The 17,234-nt window shown below is 50.1% G+C and overlaps 1 protein-coding gene across 2 annotated transcripts in view; it reads right to left on the reverse strand.

Annotated features, from left to right (window-relative positions):
- MGMT (O-6-methylguanine-DNA methyltransferase) overlaps positions 1–17,171 on the reverse strand; it is a 230,779-nt gene extending 213,608 nt beyond the window's left edge. The window contains exon 1 of one of the 2 annotated variants that reach the window (XM_010952643.3): positions 17,015–17,171. The gene's annotated coding sequence lies outside the window, so the exon portion shown is untranslated. Of the gene's footprint in view, positions 1–16,836; positions 16,988–17,014 lie in introns of those variants that run through there. The other variant, XM_045514974.2, reaches the window with a different exon arrangement.
- Between the last annotated feature and the right edge of the window lie 63 nt (positions 17,172–17,234).

Below are 17,234 nucleotides of genomic sequence, written 5' to 3' on the forward strand. Positions count from 1 at the left end.
TTATCAATTTTGTTTTCTTCAAAGAGACGAGGCTAAAATTAAAAGGGAGGCCCCAGAGGGCAAACAGGACAGCCAAGCTGCCCATCACGGCTGCCCTCCGACCCGGGCCATGTGCAGGGGCAGGTCGGCTGGCACCTGCCCCCGGCCCCACCAGAGCGCCAAGAGTGACAGCCCGGCATCCACCTCATCAGCGCTGGACACAGGAGACACCAGAGTGCTGTGAAGGCTCTGGGAGGGTCCTTACACCCTGTGACCGGACACACAGGGCTGCTTCTGCAGGAACTTACATTCCTGATGTCACTGAAACCACGAGCGGAAGCTCGGCCCAGGAAGCAGGTTAGAATCCTGGCAGAGAGAGAGAAGCCAGGACAGACCAAGTTCCACCCACCACGTCCAACAGAGAGAGTGTGTCTGTGTGACCATTTCTCCCCCGACAATGTGACCCAGTGTAACGTTTTATTATATAAAATGGTTCTAGAATTTTGGAGTGGGCCCGATCAAAAGAGATGAGGATTTTCTTTCTCTACAAGCAAACGGGAGTTTGAAAGTCCAGGAGGTCATCCATCACCTGCAGTGAGTCATAATCAGCAAGTGAAAGGCAGAGGATGCATCTTATCTCTTGGCCCATAAAAGCCTCTGATCTGAGAGGTAAAAACACACTGAACTTTAATAAGCACTCGATTACAACAAATAAACCCTAACACCTCATTACCAAGTGACTATTTATAGTTGCTGAAATAACCCAGTTTTACAAAGCAGATATTTTAAGATTTATAGAAAAATCTTGTCCAATTCCACCTTTAGATACCACATTTATTTTGCCTACACCCCGAGGATCAAGAGATCTGTAACTCTGCATTACATTATTTGTACCATAAATTCGAGCAGGAATTAGCCTCACTTACAAACAGCAATTACTTATAAACAAACACTGAATCATAAATTTAAATGGCTAACTTTGACAAGCTCCAAAACCTAGTTAAAGGGCCGTTGCAAAGCGAGCAGAAGAGTCTACATGTGGTGTCAGCAATGTCTTCACTCACTTAAGTGGTTTTGCTCACAAGCTAATTTCCAACAAAACCCTTTATTCTTCTCTAATTCGGCCTACTTTATATTTTTAGTGTCCTGTGCAGGCAAATTCCTCTCCCCACGGAGATGATGCCCCGATTAAAACTGCACGAAGACGGAAAAATATGTAATCTGTTAGTACACACAAAAGGAGATCTTATGAGCTAATTCCTCACATGTATGTAAGTCAAAGCCCAGTAATGACTTTTAAAAATTTCTCGGACAAAGGAAACTTCCTTTCTACCAAAAGCCCACAGCAAGCATCACTTTGGGTGGTGAAAAATTAGCAGCTTTCTCTTTAAAATAATAAGGTAAGTACGTCAGTTATCACCGTATCTTTCTTTACTTAGCATGGCACTGGAGGTCCTGGCTGGCACAAACTCCCAGTGAGACAAATAACTGATTAACAGAGCAGGAAGGCAAGCAGAACTCTCACTCATGGGTGATACGACTGCCCACACAGAAAACCACAGGTTGTGCATAGAGCACATTAAAATTACAAAGAGAACTTAGCAGGGAAACTGGATGTAAGATGAGCACACAAAACTCAACAGTACTTCCAAACACCAATCATAAAGAACATCTAATCCTAAAAAAACAAAAAACCCAGCACTTCTAATAGCAACAGAAACAACAAGACAATGAGGACCTGGGGAAAGCATTACAAAAGACGGAGGAGCTCTTTGTGGGAAAAAACCTGTTAACATCTGAGAGACACTAAAGACCACCTCCATAAACACACACACACACACACACACACACACAGGGCATGCTCCTAAAGACGTTCTCCTCAGACGATCTACAGATCCAGGTGCCTCCCACAGAGACACTGAAGACTTCTTCCAGGAACCTGGCAAGCTGCTTCTGAAACCTGCAGGATGAGCAAGATGCAAGGTCCTCACCCGGATTTCAGGCGTCAGCCTAAAGCCACGGGAATCGGTACGGCGCGGTACTGACGCAGAAACGGAACCACACGTGGGGAGAAGCACAGGTTCAATGATGTGCAACTGTCTGAGAACTAAGGACCCCTGTGGGTCAGAAGGCACAGTAAAGAAAATAAAAAGTTAAGCTACAAGCTAGGAGGAGAGAATTGCAGCGGTGGGACTGACAAGGATCAGGGTACAGAATATACAAAATGCCCCAATGATCAGTAACAAGAGGACACGCCAAGAGGAACGCAGGCACGAAGGGTCTGAGGCGGCAACTGCAGAGGAGTACATGTCCTCTGGCCACCACAACTACCTAAACACAGCCAAGAGTCAGGAAACAAGCAAAAAAGCCTTTTGTCGGCCAAAACAGCTGTCACAAAATCCAGGCGCTAAAGGTCCTGGGCTCTGAAGCCAGCATGCCTGGGTTAAAACAGCTGTTACAAGTACATCCCGTATGTTCAAGAAGTTAAGAGGAAAACATAAACATGATAAAAAAAAAAACAGAAGATACAAAAGAGACCCAAAAGGAACTAAGATGTAAAATACAAGATCTAAAGTGAAAAATACACCTGATGCGATTAACAAATCAGTTACAGCAGAAGGGGAAAAACTGAGTGAAAGTTAAGAGATAACATTTTCTAAACCATCCAGGAAGAGAAAGAAGAAAAGACTGAAGAAAATGAACAGGGCGTCAGGAAGATGTGGGACAATACTGAGCAGCCCCACACCAAGGCAACTGGAGTCCCAGAAACAGGCGGGAAAATGCCTGAAAAAGCATTAGCTGTTTCTTCAAATGTGATGGGAGAATCCCATGCTCACTAATACAAGAAACTCGGTGAAATCAAAACAGAAGAAACATAAAGGAAATGAAACCGAGGCAAATCATAAGCAAATTGCTGAAAGCAAGTGATAAAGAAAAAAACCTGAAAAGCGGTAAGAAGAGGGGAAAAAAGGCAGATTACACACAGAGGCACAAGACCAAGCACAGCTGGCCGACTGTCAGAACCCACGCCAGGCAGGACACAATGGAACAACATATTAAAGCACGAAGAGGAACGAAAAAAAGATCAACCTAGAATTCTGTAAGCAGCAAAGCATCATTCAAGAATGAAAGTGAAACAGGCTTTTTCAAAAGGAAAAAAAAGTAAGACAAGTCACACACCAGCCGACTGGCATCAGAGAAACACTGCAGCAGGTCCTTTGGGCATCAAGATGATGCCAGAGGGAAACTCAGATTCACACAAAGGAGCGAAGACCATGAGAAACGGTAAACGTGCAAATAGATACACACGCTGAGTTTTTTCCTATTCTTAAACTCATGAAGAGATAACTGACTGCCTAAAGCAAAAATGATAAGAGCATATTTTGCAGTTTATAACATACGTGGAAATAAAATATATTAAATGAATACAACAAAAAAATGGGACAAGAGCAACTGAAGTACAGCGATGCGAGGTTCTTACACTGTCTGTGACGGTGAGTCAGAGGGTGTGAATGCAGGTCGCGGGGAGCTAAACGCGAACATGGCACAGCCCAGAGCAACCACCTTAAAAAAAGGGGGGGTGTGTGGGGAGGGCCAATAAGCCAAGTGTGTAGATAAACGATAAATCGAAATCATTAAAAAAATTCAAATATTCCAAAAGAAGTCAGGAAAATGAGGGGCGGGAGTTGAAAGAACAAATGGGATGAAAAGAAAACAAATTATCAAGACAGGGCACTTGAACCACACTGATAATTACATAACACGTAAATGATCTGAACACTTGACTTTAATAAAACATCGTCTTAAGACTGGTGTGCTGTCTGCAAGAAACACGCATTAAATATAATGGCAAAATAAATTAAATGTGAAAGAATGGGAAAACATTCACCACAGAGACAGTAATGGAAAGAAAGCTGGAGTGGCTATCTTAATATCAAACACAGTTTCAAAACAGAGAAATAACTGGGACTGAAGGCCTTAAAGGAGCGAGGGGTTGATGCGCCAAGTGGACATAAAATTCTACATATGCACACACCTAATGAAAGCGCGTGAAACCCCTGCGGCAGAGCTGAGAATGGAAGGGGGAGCAGACAAACCCCCAGTCACGGCTGGAGATTTCAACACTGTTTTCCTAACAATTTACAGAACAGGGAGACGAAAGCAGCAAGAAGACAGAATATCTCAACACCACCAGCGACGAAGAACCTGACCCAACCACCACTTAAAGGCGCACTCCAGCCAAACGCCGCAGAGTATGCACTGCGTCAGGAGCACGCACGCATTCTGGGCCACAGAACAACTCTCAGTAAACTTAGGAGGGCTGAGATCGTAAGAAGCACATCCTCTGACCACAGGGTAATTAAACTGGAGATCAGTGACAGGCAGGTGTCGGGAAAATCCCCACCGACCTGGAAATGAGACAGCATATGCTTCTCAGCAACCCACGCAGTAAAGAAAGCCCAAGGGAAATGGAAAACACATCACACTGAATGGAAATGAAAACCCAACAGAGGCATCCGTGGGGCGCGGCTAAAGCAGTGCTTCGAGGGACCTCTGTAGCACTGAATATTAATGTAAGAAAAGACAGAAGGGCTCAACTTAAGCTTCTGCCTTAACAAACTGCAGAAGAGAAAGCAAACTAAGCCAAAGTAAGCAGAGAGAGGGGATAATAAATATAAAAGCAGACATCAGTAAAACGAAAAAGAGACAAAAACCAACGATAAAAAAAGTTGAGTCTTCAAAAAGCAAACAAACAAAACAAAACTGAAACACCTTTAACCGGACCAACTGGGGGGAAAAAGAGAAAACGCAATTAGCAATATCAGTAATAAAAATAAAGGCATGATTTAAAATCCCACAAACACTAAAACGACAGCAAAAGAATATTAAAGTAGCTTTAGGCCAAAAAATTCAACGACTTAGATGAAACGTCCAAATTCTTTGAAAAACACAAAATACGAGCATGAATGACTAACGACCTACAGTTTCTGGGATATTTTCTCAAAAACATACACAGTGAGCCCGTCTCTGTGAGTCACACACCAGCAGTTCGCGGCTAATGACAAAACGACAGCCTCCGAGCTGATGACGACAACCTCGGGGACCCTGTGTCCACCCCCAGGGCCTGACAGCCTCCCAGTTCTAAGACGTTTCTAAGGAGAAAAGCGGTGACAGTAACAAGGACAACTTTTCAACACTGTATTATGAAACATGCCAACATTTAGAAGGTACGTACAATTCAGCAAACCGGCATCTTCCAAAGGACCAATGAGTGATGTTGCAAAGTCACAACGCACGCTGTACAAGCGGACTTTTCTCATGTGATGGTTGCCAAAAGTGCACGGGCTCACACGCCACACAGCAGTGACCCTCCCAGAGACTGCCACTTTGATGTGGTGTTCAAGGGACCCACCACTATGTGAAAGCTACCTTCAAAGGATACTAAACGTCTCTCCCTTTTCCAGTTACTTACTTGTGTGAAGCCAGGTTCTCTTGATACACAGAACCACTCGCGCAGCAGACGGAACGCAAAAGCAGATGGGAATCGAGCTGCCTTCTCACTAGCAGTTGTTTAAAAGATTTGAAAAAACAGGTAAACCAGTATCACTCATCTCACTAATTGGTTCTTCATGTAAAACAGAGTTACTTTTCATTTTAAATGTGTTATTCGTTGTTAAAATGTGATAGGTTTACTGTTGCTTAAATGAACTAATATTTTTAAATTTTTCAACGTTAACTTTTAATGCAGTAGGTAAGGACTGCTATGTGGCTCTGGAATCCCTGATGTGTTTTAAGAGCACAGAAGGTCTCTGAGCCCAAACCGTGACAGGAACACAGGTGTGGAGGAAAGAACGCATGACCCGGCCCTGCCCTGCCGCACCTGCTGACTCCACTCCCGAAACCCAGGGCCCTTCAGGACCCAATCCCCCACCTGCAAACGAGCGGAAGAACAGAGGAGCACACCTGTATCCCCATCCGACGTCCAGAGCACGACCGGAGGGACACCAGGGCCCTGTCTGCTGTCACAGGAAAATGCCCACCTTCCCAGATCTTCAAATGCTTGCCGCCATCACCTCCACCTCCACCTCCACCACCACCTCTACAAACTCTCCCACAAAACGCTGATTAAGTCTCTCTTGGAGACTTGCTCACAAACCACCACTAGGGAACGGATCACCATTTCAGCTTAAAGCTGGAAACAAGGCGGGGTGGGGAGAACGCTTTGGTGTAACAACTCAGTGTGTGAATACAATTCTATGTGAAAACATTTAAAACAAATTAGCTCTTTGGTCTAAATGAAAGAAGACCACCCCCCACCAAATACAATAAAATAAAACCAAGCAATCTATTCTAGTTGGGTTCCCATGGTAACTGTACAATTGGGTTTTTCAATACAACATCCCTAAGGCCCAACGCACACTTGTAAAATACACTCCCAACAGCCTGAATTGTTTTTACGTTACTGCGCACCCAGGAAGATCAATTATCACACACCCCGCCTGACCACTGGTGGCGGGAGATGTTAACACGCCTTGCCAACATTAACCTAATCACGCAAGGAACGCTACACGTCACAATCATTACATAAAACTGGTCTTATACCTGAGATTCCCCAAGTCTGTCCTGGTAACAAACTGACACTCCTGCTGCCACAGAATCACGTTTACAACACGTAAGAAAAGAAATGGACCCAATGACATACCACACCAGCGCGCCTCTGACTGCAAGGATTAACAGGACCAGTCACTAATAATTACATTATAACATGGCCCTCAAGGTTAATCACAATCTTAGAGATGCTCAACGTGGACTTAAACAACAAACATAGCTGTGCTAATAAACAAATAAATAAAACATAACTGAGAATTCAAATCTGCATCTCAAATGTTCACAGCACCACGTGAAGCACAGCACACAGCGCCCAGGACGCTCATTTATCCCGCCCTGACCACAGCTGTCCCTCCTGGCCACCGCCAGGCCCCCAGAGCAGATTCGAGGGTGCAGTGCTGGCCACACTGTAAGGACACAGAGGGTCAGAGCTCAGAAGTGGCAAGATCCACTGGGTCAAAGTTTACAACTTGAGTTTTCTTTGCAGCTTCCTAAGAATGCCCACATATCTGATACACTCTGCTTACCGACAGCACAGCTCGTGAACAGCGGATGGGTGACTGGGGCAGAAGCAAATTGAAATCTCTCATCTTTACTATGTGCCCCATCAATGGCCACAGACGTAACGCAAGCCAGTCTGGTGTACGTGCAGGCCCGCTGGCTTCCACTGAGAAATGTCTTCCCAAGTCCCCAACTCAAAAGAGACCCCCAAAAACCCTCGAGAGAGACGTCTTAGCGTGAAAGCAGCAAACTGCAAGGCTCTTAGAATCCTTGCTGGTGTCCAACAGAATGACCGCACGCTGCTCCTTGGTCCAGGCAGCAGTAGAGAATGAACGGACCAATATCAACGGGAAAAAAAAGTCAACCAACCAACAAAATCCCCAGCCAACAAGTCTAGGCTGTGGGCTGGCTCCAGAGGCCCCCCTCCTGCCTAAGAAAGCCAGCTGTCCAGGCACTGAGCCCAAGCCCCACCCCCCACCTCTCCTCTTCCCTTGGGGACTGAGGCCTCGACCAGGTGGATCAAGCCCGCCCAGCACCAGGCCTGGTCCTCTGGGGGCCTCCCGCCCCGCCTGCCAAACCTCCCTCCTGTGACCTCTAGGAACCTGGTAGGGAGACAGGTCTGTGCCCACGCTGTCTTACTCCTAACCACGCTCTCCTTCTGGGATGCCAAGGGGCAAACCTGAGAACAGACCGGTACGACTTTTGAGCACCATCTGATTACAAAGTAATCCTTGTCCCCAAATTCCAACTTCACACACAAACCCCTAATGGGTTCTGTGCTTCTGGAACAGCTTTCGTCTGCACCTCACCCTGTATCAGCCAGCCCGGGCTGCTATGACACAGTATCACACACTGAGTGGCTTAAACAACAGGAATTTATCTTCTCACGGTTATGGAGGCTGGAAAGTCCAAGATCAAGGTTCCTGCTGATTTGGTTTCTGGTGAGGACCCTCTTCCTGGCTCGCGGGCAGCCCCGTTCCCCCTGTGCCCGCACACGGTGAAGAGCACTCTCTTCTTTAATAAGGCCACCAGTCCTATCAGATTAGGGGCCCATCTTAACAACTCATTTATTCTTAACTACCTCCTAAAGGCTCCATCTCCAAATACAGTCCCACTGGAAGTGAGGGCTTCCACATATGAATCTCAGGGGCACGTTCAGTCCAACGCAAACCGTGTTTTACACCCTTTCCTGGGCCTTCCGTCAGGCTGAGGCCCCAAGCAGGGCTCAGGAGGCAAAACCCACACAAGTAAATGGAAACCTGAGTGTGAGAGTGATGGGCCTGCAGGGAGGAAGCACGAGGGGGCTGAAGAGGCTTCCAGAAAATCTGGCACAGGAAGGGTTCAGAGGGAGCCTGGGAGCAGAGGGTGCCCAGGTTTGGGCTGGATTGGAAGAGGACCCCCAGGCGTGAGCAGTGGGTTCTCTAGGGCCTCCTGCCATCCACTCTCAGAGCAAAGGGCTGGTGCACAGGCTTCCAGAGAAGGTGCCAGAATGAAGGGGGGTGTTGGGCTGGAGGTGGCATCAACGTGGGTCTCACAGGCTCACTTCACGTGGGACCTGGGTGGGAAAGAGGGGTTACCCTGGAGCATTTACAGACCCCTGCCTTCAACAGAGAGGGGACGAGGTGCACTCCTCCCTCGTGTCCGCCTGAGTGCCACGCTCACAGCGCCCCGTGGGGCAGGCGTCCTTCGGGGACAGAAGCAGGGAGGCTGCGAGGAAAAGGAACTAAGGTCCTGAGGCTGGAGCCAGGAAGCTTCCCATCAGGTGTGGAGGCAAGTGAGATGAGAAATTCTCAACAATCAGATCCAGGGCCCCTGTGCACTCTGTTTCACACCCCAAGAGGCAGCCTCACGTCTGAGAGCTGAACAGAAGTGGCCTGGCCCTGGCAGACAGCTTACCCGGTTTCCCAAAGGTGCCCTCCAGACGAGGTAAAGTCCGGGCAGCCTGGAGCCTGTGTCCTGAGGTTCTGAGTCACAATGACCAAGCGCAGGGAGGTGGTGAGCACCCAGGGGTCAAAACAGAGCGGCAACACGCAGCCGCGACGTGGGTTTTCAACAAGCACCTGGGAGTTCCTGCGCGAACACCGGGGCACCACGGGAGCCCATCAGACAGCTGCTTCCAACACCCCGCCACTGGAAATACCTGTTTCTGACCAACAGAAAAGATTATTTAACTAATCTTTCCAAGAACCCAGCCTGTCTGGACTGTCATGATACCAAAGCACCTCAGGCCCAAAGGTGGTCTTCTTAGCAAGAAACCTTAACACACAGAAGAGAAAGACAATCACTGAGGAGTCAGAACCTTTGGGGGCTTTCCTGGTGTGAGACAGTCCAGAGAGCGCTGGGAGGGGAGCACAGGGAACCCGGTCCAAGGGCAGTCACGGAGGCTCTGAGAGATGTTCTAATCACACTCACAGCAAAAATAAACAAACTTTTTTAAAAGCTAAGAGGAAGTCTTTAAAGCCCTTCCTTTTGTAGGAAAAAAAGAAAGAAAGAAAATAAACTACTGATTGTGACTCAAGACCTAAGTGGACCCAAGCTGGAGGGAGTAACAGCGAGGAGGCCACCCGGGTCCCGGGAACACGAGTGTCCAGGGCGACCACCACCTGGCTTGCACAGACTTCCCATTTTAGCCCAAAGTCCTGCGTCCCAGTAAACTGCTGGTCACCCAGGACAGAGTCTGTCCTGCCAGACAGAAGATGACCATAATAGTGGCTGATCACACCCAAAAGGGTGGGCTGTGTTGAATTTTAGGAACATTGACTTCATTTTAGAACTTGCATTTTAGTTCTAAGTAACAGTTCTTGCAACAAATTTCAAAAGTCACTTCATCAGTGCAGCCTCCCTAGAGTGGCCCACTCCGTGGGCTGGCCCCCTCCCCATGGGACACCTGCCCCCAGGGCGGCCTGGAGCCTGGCGAGCCGAGCAGGTGCACATCCTGGTCATCAGCACGCACGCTGCGCATCCATCTGACTCGACAGCTTAATCTGATGATCATAGGACGGCGACAGAAACAAATTTTTCTGCACAATAAAGAACAGCACACCTGGGCTTTTCCCGGGATGGCTAGCTAAATTCAGTAACTTCTGGAAATACATCATTTCTGTTCCTGCCCTTTATTCCAGGAGCTTCACTGGAGAGTGAAAAGCCTCAGGAACACGAGTAAGGGCCCCTGCCCCGTCCCAGGATGCCCGCACAGGACCATACTTCCTCTGATTCCCTGCCCCCCCCCGCCTCCCCCCTGCTGTTGTGGTCTAAGCAGGTGACACGCACTGACGTGGAGACTTTGGGGCACTAGTCCAGCTGTGGGCACCATGCTGGGCAGCAGCCTGTCCTGCCTCCCCATCCTCCCTGACACATGCCCACCCGGGACCCCACTCACCATCCCCCACTAACCAAGCTCGGAATAGCCCCCTTCCTTAGCGCAGCACCCAGGACCCTCCAGGGCTGGCCCCACTCCAAATTTCAGGCTCCCTTAGCCCCCTAAGGCCCCGCCCCACCCCCTCCAACTGAACTCCTGACACGTCCCCACCCGCCTCTGAGAGAGAAACCTTACAGCCTCTGCACAAATGCTCCGTCCATCCCGCCCACTGGACCAGAAGCAGGTCCCTGGCCGGCGGGGACGTGGTGAGGAGTGTGGCTGGAGCCTGAGACACGGCCTGGCACCTGGACACTCCCTCTCATCTGGCGCCCACAGCACTAAACCCCCACTCCCTAAGGAGGTATGCAGTGCATCCGACTGCCTGTGATAAACAGCAAACACACACAGGGGCTGTCACCACCCCTCACTGCAGTCAGCTCTCCCAGCGGGGTGGGTGCACACTAGGAGGGGCTGGGGGCCCCTTCGGGCAGGGACAGACTTGGGTGCACTGTTTCTCCCACAGTGCAAAGGAGCGCGCATGTCCACACTGGTGTCCAGAAAGTGTAACTGAACTGAACACAAAGGTGATGTATTTCTTGCCCCAGAGAGGACTTCTGACAATTTCTCTGCTTCACCACCTCAGGGGCAGCGGGCAAGGAGAGTGGTGAAAAGCCTGCACTGGTTACAAACAAACCTGGGCTGCCAAGTCCTACCCAGGCAGCCTCCTCATGTGCCGAACAGAGACCCCAAGTGTCCCCACGCCAAGTGACCTCAAGGACTCCACAAGACAGACTGGGAAAAGCCACCAGCACAGGCCTTCAGTAAACGCCATCAGTGGTACTGCTATCACACTGACCAGGATCTTCTGGAATGAAAGTCTACCAGGCTGAACCTGATATGAGGGTGTAGAGACACACACACACACACACACTACTACTGCAGGATTTCTTGTTCTGATGGAGCTTACCTAATGCACCGCACTCCCCTCGCAGCATGGTCCCCTCACTCAGGTGCGGATGTCGCTGCTGGTTCCCAGCCATCAACAGTGTCAGACTTGGTGTCTCTCCTCCAGGAAATTCTCTCCAGCAAACAGACGACTGATGTCAAGCCTCCCAGAAGACAGGGACTTGGGCGTTCGGAGCCAGGCCCACTGGGGACACAGCTGCTAAGCTCACCTGCTCTGGGCCCACAGAGTACACGCTGGCCCTCAGCACCACACACCTGCACACTCGGACACTGCCACCTGGGTGGGAAGCACCCTGAGGCCGGCCACTTCAGCCACTCCCGAACCATCCATTGTAAAAAACTAGAAACAGGCAGCCGGGCAAACCACCTCCTTAGAGACAGAAGGAACTGTAGATATCCGGCAAATCATGAGGCTCCAGACCAAAGGAAGGTCCTGCCACAAGGAATCAGACACAAGCGTGGCATGTCTTCGGCGGTGGAGCAAAACTTGAAGACCCCATCTCTCGTCCTGCCTCCAGCAGAAACAGTTTTGTGCCTGAGTTAACAAATGTCAACAATTATCATACAGGGCTCACCACGGGCCGGACCTGGGTTGTTCCCCAAATGGGATTCTGTCCCAATATCCTCCAATAGTCCTAGGACTAGGAATGTCATCTTCCTGATTTTTGGAGAAACCAAGGCTCAGGAAACGTTATGTGACTTTACTCAAGGTCACAGACAGTCATTAGTGGAGCAGGGTCCAAACTGAATCAGTCTTGTTCACAGAGGATGCAACCTTAACCCCGTGTACAGCACCACAAATGAGGGCTTGGGTAGGGAATTCCGTAGAGCTAGGATGCTGACTGGACTGGGGGGAACCAGGATGCTGACTGGACGGAGTGGGATACAGGGACACGGCTGCTGACTGAACTGGAGGGAAAACAAGGAAGCTCACTGGACTGGAAGGAAACCATGACTGGTTAGTTCCTCACCCTTTCCCCAGTTAGCCTCATCCTTCTATGAGACTATGTTTCCAAATTAAAATTTCTATCCAGCAGTGCTTAGTATGTTACAAAATATTCATCAGTCGTTTCACGTGCTTACGCTCATCCAGGTAGACAAAGTCAGTGACCATTGCCAACCTAGAGATGAGGAGGCAGCCAGGGGGTTAACAGCTGCCCACCTGGCTAGTAAACGGCACCGCCAGAATCCCCCCATGTGTTCTCCCCAACGCAACTCTGGCACTTAATAAATAAAAACTCAGTTCAGTTTCCCAAAACTGTATCTGGTTGCATACATGAAGGTTAACCCTCACCTGACACCATGAAAATGCTTCCACCCAGAGGGAGGAACGGCGCGGCCAGCCATCCAGAAGGAAAGACGGGAGTGAAACAGAACACGGCTGTCCATGCTTCACTTTGTTTGTAAAACTAATGCTAAAGTTTTGGTAACATCTGCATCTTCTGTCATAACCACAAGACCGAAAACTGTAACGCTATGATAACATGTTGGCTTTGCAATTCAAAGAGATTCACATGTCTCTGAGGAGTTACAAAACTGTACACAGACCCAAAAGCACAGGCAACTCAGAACGAGGCCAGCTGCCGATGGGTCCATCTGGAAGGGGCACTCCCGAGCCTGTGGGCTGGAGGGCCCTGCTTCTCAGATGACCCTAAAGGCTGCCCCAGAGATGCTCAAACATTAGGGGCCCCCAGGGAGCTTGCAAAGACACAGGTCCCTGGGGACTGATCCAGCAGGACTGACAAAAGGCCGGATAACCTGCCTTCTTAACGAGCACCCTCGGTACTTCCAAGACTGGCAGGGCTCAGAGTACCTTTTAAGAAACACAGTTCGCTCCTGCTCACGCACATCCCAGCAGGCCCACATTTCAGGGGCGGCCCTTACTGACCACACCAACCAGAGGGCCATATCTGAAGCGACACCCTCGGCCCTTACTTTCAGTTCTTTTGTTTGTGGGGTAAGCTTGTACCCCAAAGTTTAAAAACAAATGAGAAATAATTACCAGCTACTTGTTAAATTTCAACATTTAAACATCCCATCCCATATTTTGCCCCAAGATTCAATTCGCTCTCTTCATCCACCGAGAAACCTCTGAACACCCAGTGCTGGGGCTGCCAGATCTGTCAATAAGGTAAGAGTTTTCTAAACTGCTATCCATACGACTCAATTTGTCAGTAAAAACTGCCACCAGCGCTGTGCTTGCAGAAAAATGTCCATAAATGCATTATTGCGACTGGCAGATCGATGTCTATAATAAAAACAAATAGATTTAACAAGTGCCTGCTTTTACGAGTTGTGCCACTGGTGGACCGCGCGTTCAGTGTCACCCCCGGACTGGGTCCTCTGCTGACTGCACAAGTGTTCTGGGCAGGAAATTATCCTAACAAGAAAGCCTCCCCAGGAGTCGAGGGAACGTCCCAGGCATTTATAGCTCTCTCCCAATTCCTCTCACGGTCACACACATAACACACGGCAACAAATTTCACAACTGGTAAGAAAATGTTTCTGCAGAATTTGTAACTGGTTTTATCGCAGCTGCATCACACGCCAAACGAGTTTACTCTGGGGCTGGGGGCGGGGGCGCACACAAGGGGACATGAGGCCTGGAGACCTACCCCCACTCCTCTGCTAAGCCCCCAGTCTAACTGAAAACACCTTGTGGGGTCAAAAACAAGTGTCAGCATTTAGCACGTGGCCCAGGACGTCAGGGATGTGTCAGTGGCCCCCGGGGCAGCCTACTTCTTTAGTGCCCGAGCTGCAGCTGACACCAGGAGTGGGGCGCTGGCCTGGCTTAACTGCCGGGCATTCCAAGCACCTTGGCAAGACGCTGTCTGTGACCAGCCCACCGTGAACCACAGCTGCCAAAACCTTGTGGAGCCCTTCAAAGGTTACAGAGGTCACAAAAATGGCCTACTCCTCTTCTTACACAATTCACTTTAAGTTCTATAAAGGAGTGAGCCATTCACTGTATCCCCGTGTATTCAAGACAGTTTTCCCCAAGCCCCGTGGCCTCCTATACAAGCTCTTCATTCGCGTTAATTTTTTTAAGAAATTTTAAAAGAAAACTAGATTATTTCTCTCCACTGACCTGCAGTTACCCCAATGCCACAGAACACACATCTCGCAGTATTTTGCCTGTAACAGTGGATCTCAAACTTTCATCTACCTGTACCAAAGACAGGCCTCCAGAGCTAAGAGAATGGGAAAACGGATGTCAACCAAGGGAAAACGAGCCATCCTGCCCGGCTCAAAGCCCCCTCCCCACCCAGATAAGCCGCACACACTTTCAAACCAAGAATGGGCCCTGGGCTAGCTCGTTTATCATGAGTGCATACGAAAAGGCCACTCTCACCCAGGGTAATACTAGTTTATATGTCCCTGATTTTTAAATCTTCAGGTTTTACTTAAATAATGTTCTGTGAAAAGACCCAAGGGCTTCCAGAAGCTAGTTGTATCAGAAGACTACCCAGTCCAGGAAGCAGAGGGTCAGGGACGACCACGCCGGGGGCCAGGTGAGCCCGGTGCCAGAGACACCACGGGAGATCAGAGGCCTCAGGGAAAGTGGATCTAGAAGAGGGCTTCACACTGTGGCCACAGAGGTGGGTGGGCCGGAGTGAAGTGTGGAAACGAACCTGACACTAACGCTAATGGACAGCTACTGGAAAGAGAATTCAGAAAACAGTATATTGCTTCCTTTTTTTCTACCAAGGAGAATATACTATAAACTGAAAACGGCATGGATGCCCCAGAAAAGGGAGTTGGAATACAACAGGTTTGGTCTGAATCGCTGGCTTCTAAATGTCTGTCCTCTGCAAAATAAGGACACAGGCAATTTAGTAAGTTGACTTTATTAGCCAACACTGAGAAGGGTAAACTGTTTGGGGTTCCTGAGGAAGGAGGAGAAGAGGTCTGGAGGAGGAAGCCCACAGCAACCCCGGGGAAGCTGACCTCTTCCTCAGGCACCCCCCACCCCCGTCCCTGAGGGAAGGACAGACGGCCCCGAGACACCTGCGCAGGACACTGTGGAGTAGCAGGCCCGCAGGGAAGGTAAGGCCCAGGTGAGGCTCACCCATATCCAAGCAAGGCCCAAACAGAGAGGAAAAGAGAGCTTTAAGCATCTCAGCAGCTGAACAAGATGAAGATGCTAACCACTGTGTCTGCACTTGGCTTTCTTCCTTTAAACCCTGCTCTCCAGCAGCGAAGCCTCTTTAAAGCAGCACTTAATAACATTCGTTAAATTTAGTTTGTGTAACACAGATTTGTTTTCATGAAAAGAAGATTCACCTAGAAAAGTACCTTAGCCTAGCTCTGCACTTGGGGCCTGTGCAGCCCGACTGTAACACATACCACTCCACCACTCAAATCCTGACTCCAAACAAGAGCCCAAGAAGAAATGGAGAGCAAGGCCAGCTCTCCGTGGTGGCGGGAAGGTGCTGGACTTCAGCAGGTGTAGACTTAGTGTGGCCTGCCTCACGGGGCAAGTGTCTGAGCTAATGTATTAACCCCCAGCTGGGGGTGGAGGTGGGTGAAGAGGGCGGCTCTGACACTGCTTTTTCAAAGTTGTTTCACCCCCAGAGTGTGCTCGGGGGCTCTTCTTCGTCTTCTGCACCTCCCTGAGTGTTTCCATTGAGGGAATCATGGAAACAACAAAACCCTCTCCCATCACAGGGTGGGGAAGAGAGGAGGGCCTGACTTAGACACTCTTAGGGTGAGTATGGAAACCACCCGTCTCATCCTTAGCTCTTCACGTTCTGCTGCCAGCCGCTGTGGTGACCCCTCTCTGGGCCAGCCAGTCTCCCTCTGCCCCTGGTTGGATGACTGTCTACCCAGCCAAGCAGAAGCTGTGCTCACACGGACATGTGCTTCCAGCAGAGAAAGTCAGCTACTGAGCTGAGGCACCAACAGCAAACACCATCCCGAGATGCAGGAAACGATGAACCCGAGGACCCAGGAATGCAGTTTCCAGCTGCTCTACAGTGTTTATTACCGAACTACGGTGTCGGTTGTAAACGGTTCTCACACTCCACGTGTTTCCTCTCAGTGTTAGTGTTTACCGAGGCAATTAGGGCACACTGCATACAAACACCAGCCACAACAAAGAGGCCCCCAGAACTTGGTCTTCCCCTCACACTGTCTCAAGCAAGGAAGAGGAAATGGGGTTCTGAACAAGTTGTACGCTAAAGGCCTGCAGCAAGGAAGGGCCAGAGTAGGGGCTCTGGAAGCTTCTTGGGAACAAAAGGCAGAGGAGCCGGCCCTTGGCGCTGGTCAGCAGTGCAGGTCAGGAGGGCGGGCAGGGAAGGCTTCCAAGGTGTTGACCAACTAGACGTTTGTGAGGAGCGGCCACAACCCCTAGGCCAGGACACTGGCATCCAACGTGGTCAAAGACCAGAGGCTGGGGGAAGGCTGGGTACACCTGGGCATACCTGGTCACACCTGGGGCACGTAAGGAGAGGTTGGGAGTCAGAGTGGGCCGCACCACGATGGCAAGGGGGGGCGCCCGTAGCGCCACTGTAGGCTGGACTGTCCCACGGCCTCCAGACGCCTGCTCTCCCCTGGGAGAGCCCCGAACTTTTGCTGGAGTAAGGCAACCGAGACACTCACCGCGCTGCCTAAGCCGCCGACCGCGAGGAGCTGAGAGCACAGGGACGCGCAGAGCTGAGCCAGCGCGGGAAGCCTGGGCACGTCCGGGGCGCCGGGGGCGGGACCGGGGCGGGGCCCAGGCTGGGGGCGGGGCCTGACGTCGGGCTATCGGGGCGGGCGCGCGGGGGACGCGGCGGAAGCGCTGCGGGGACGCGCAGAGGCGGGGCGGACCTAGGTTCGG

Source organism: Camelus bactrianus, chromosome 11 (assembly GCF_048773025.1).
Source record: "Camelus bactrianus isolate YW-2024 breed Bactrian camel chromosome 11, ASM4877302v1, whole genome shotgun sequence".
NCBI classification, from domain to species: Eukaryota; Metazoa; Chordata; class Mammalia; order Artiodactyla; family Camelidae; genus Camelus; species Camelus bactrianus.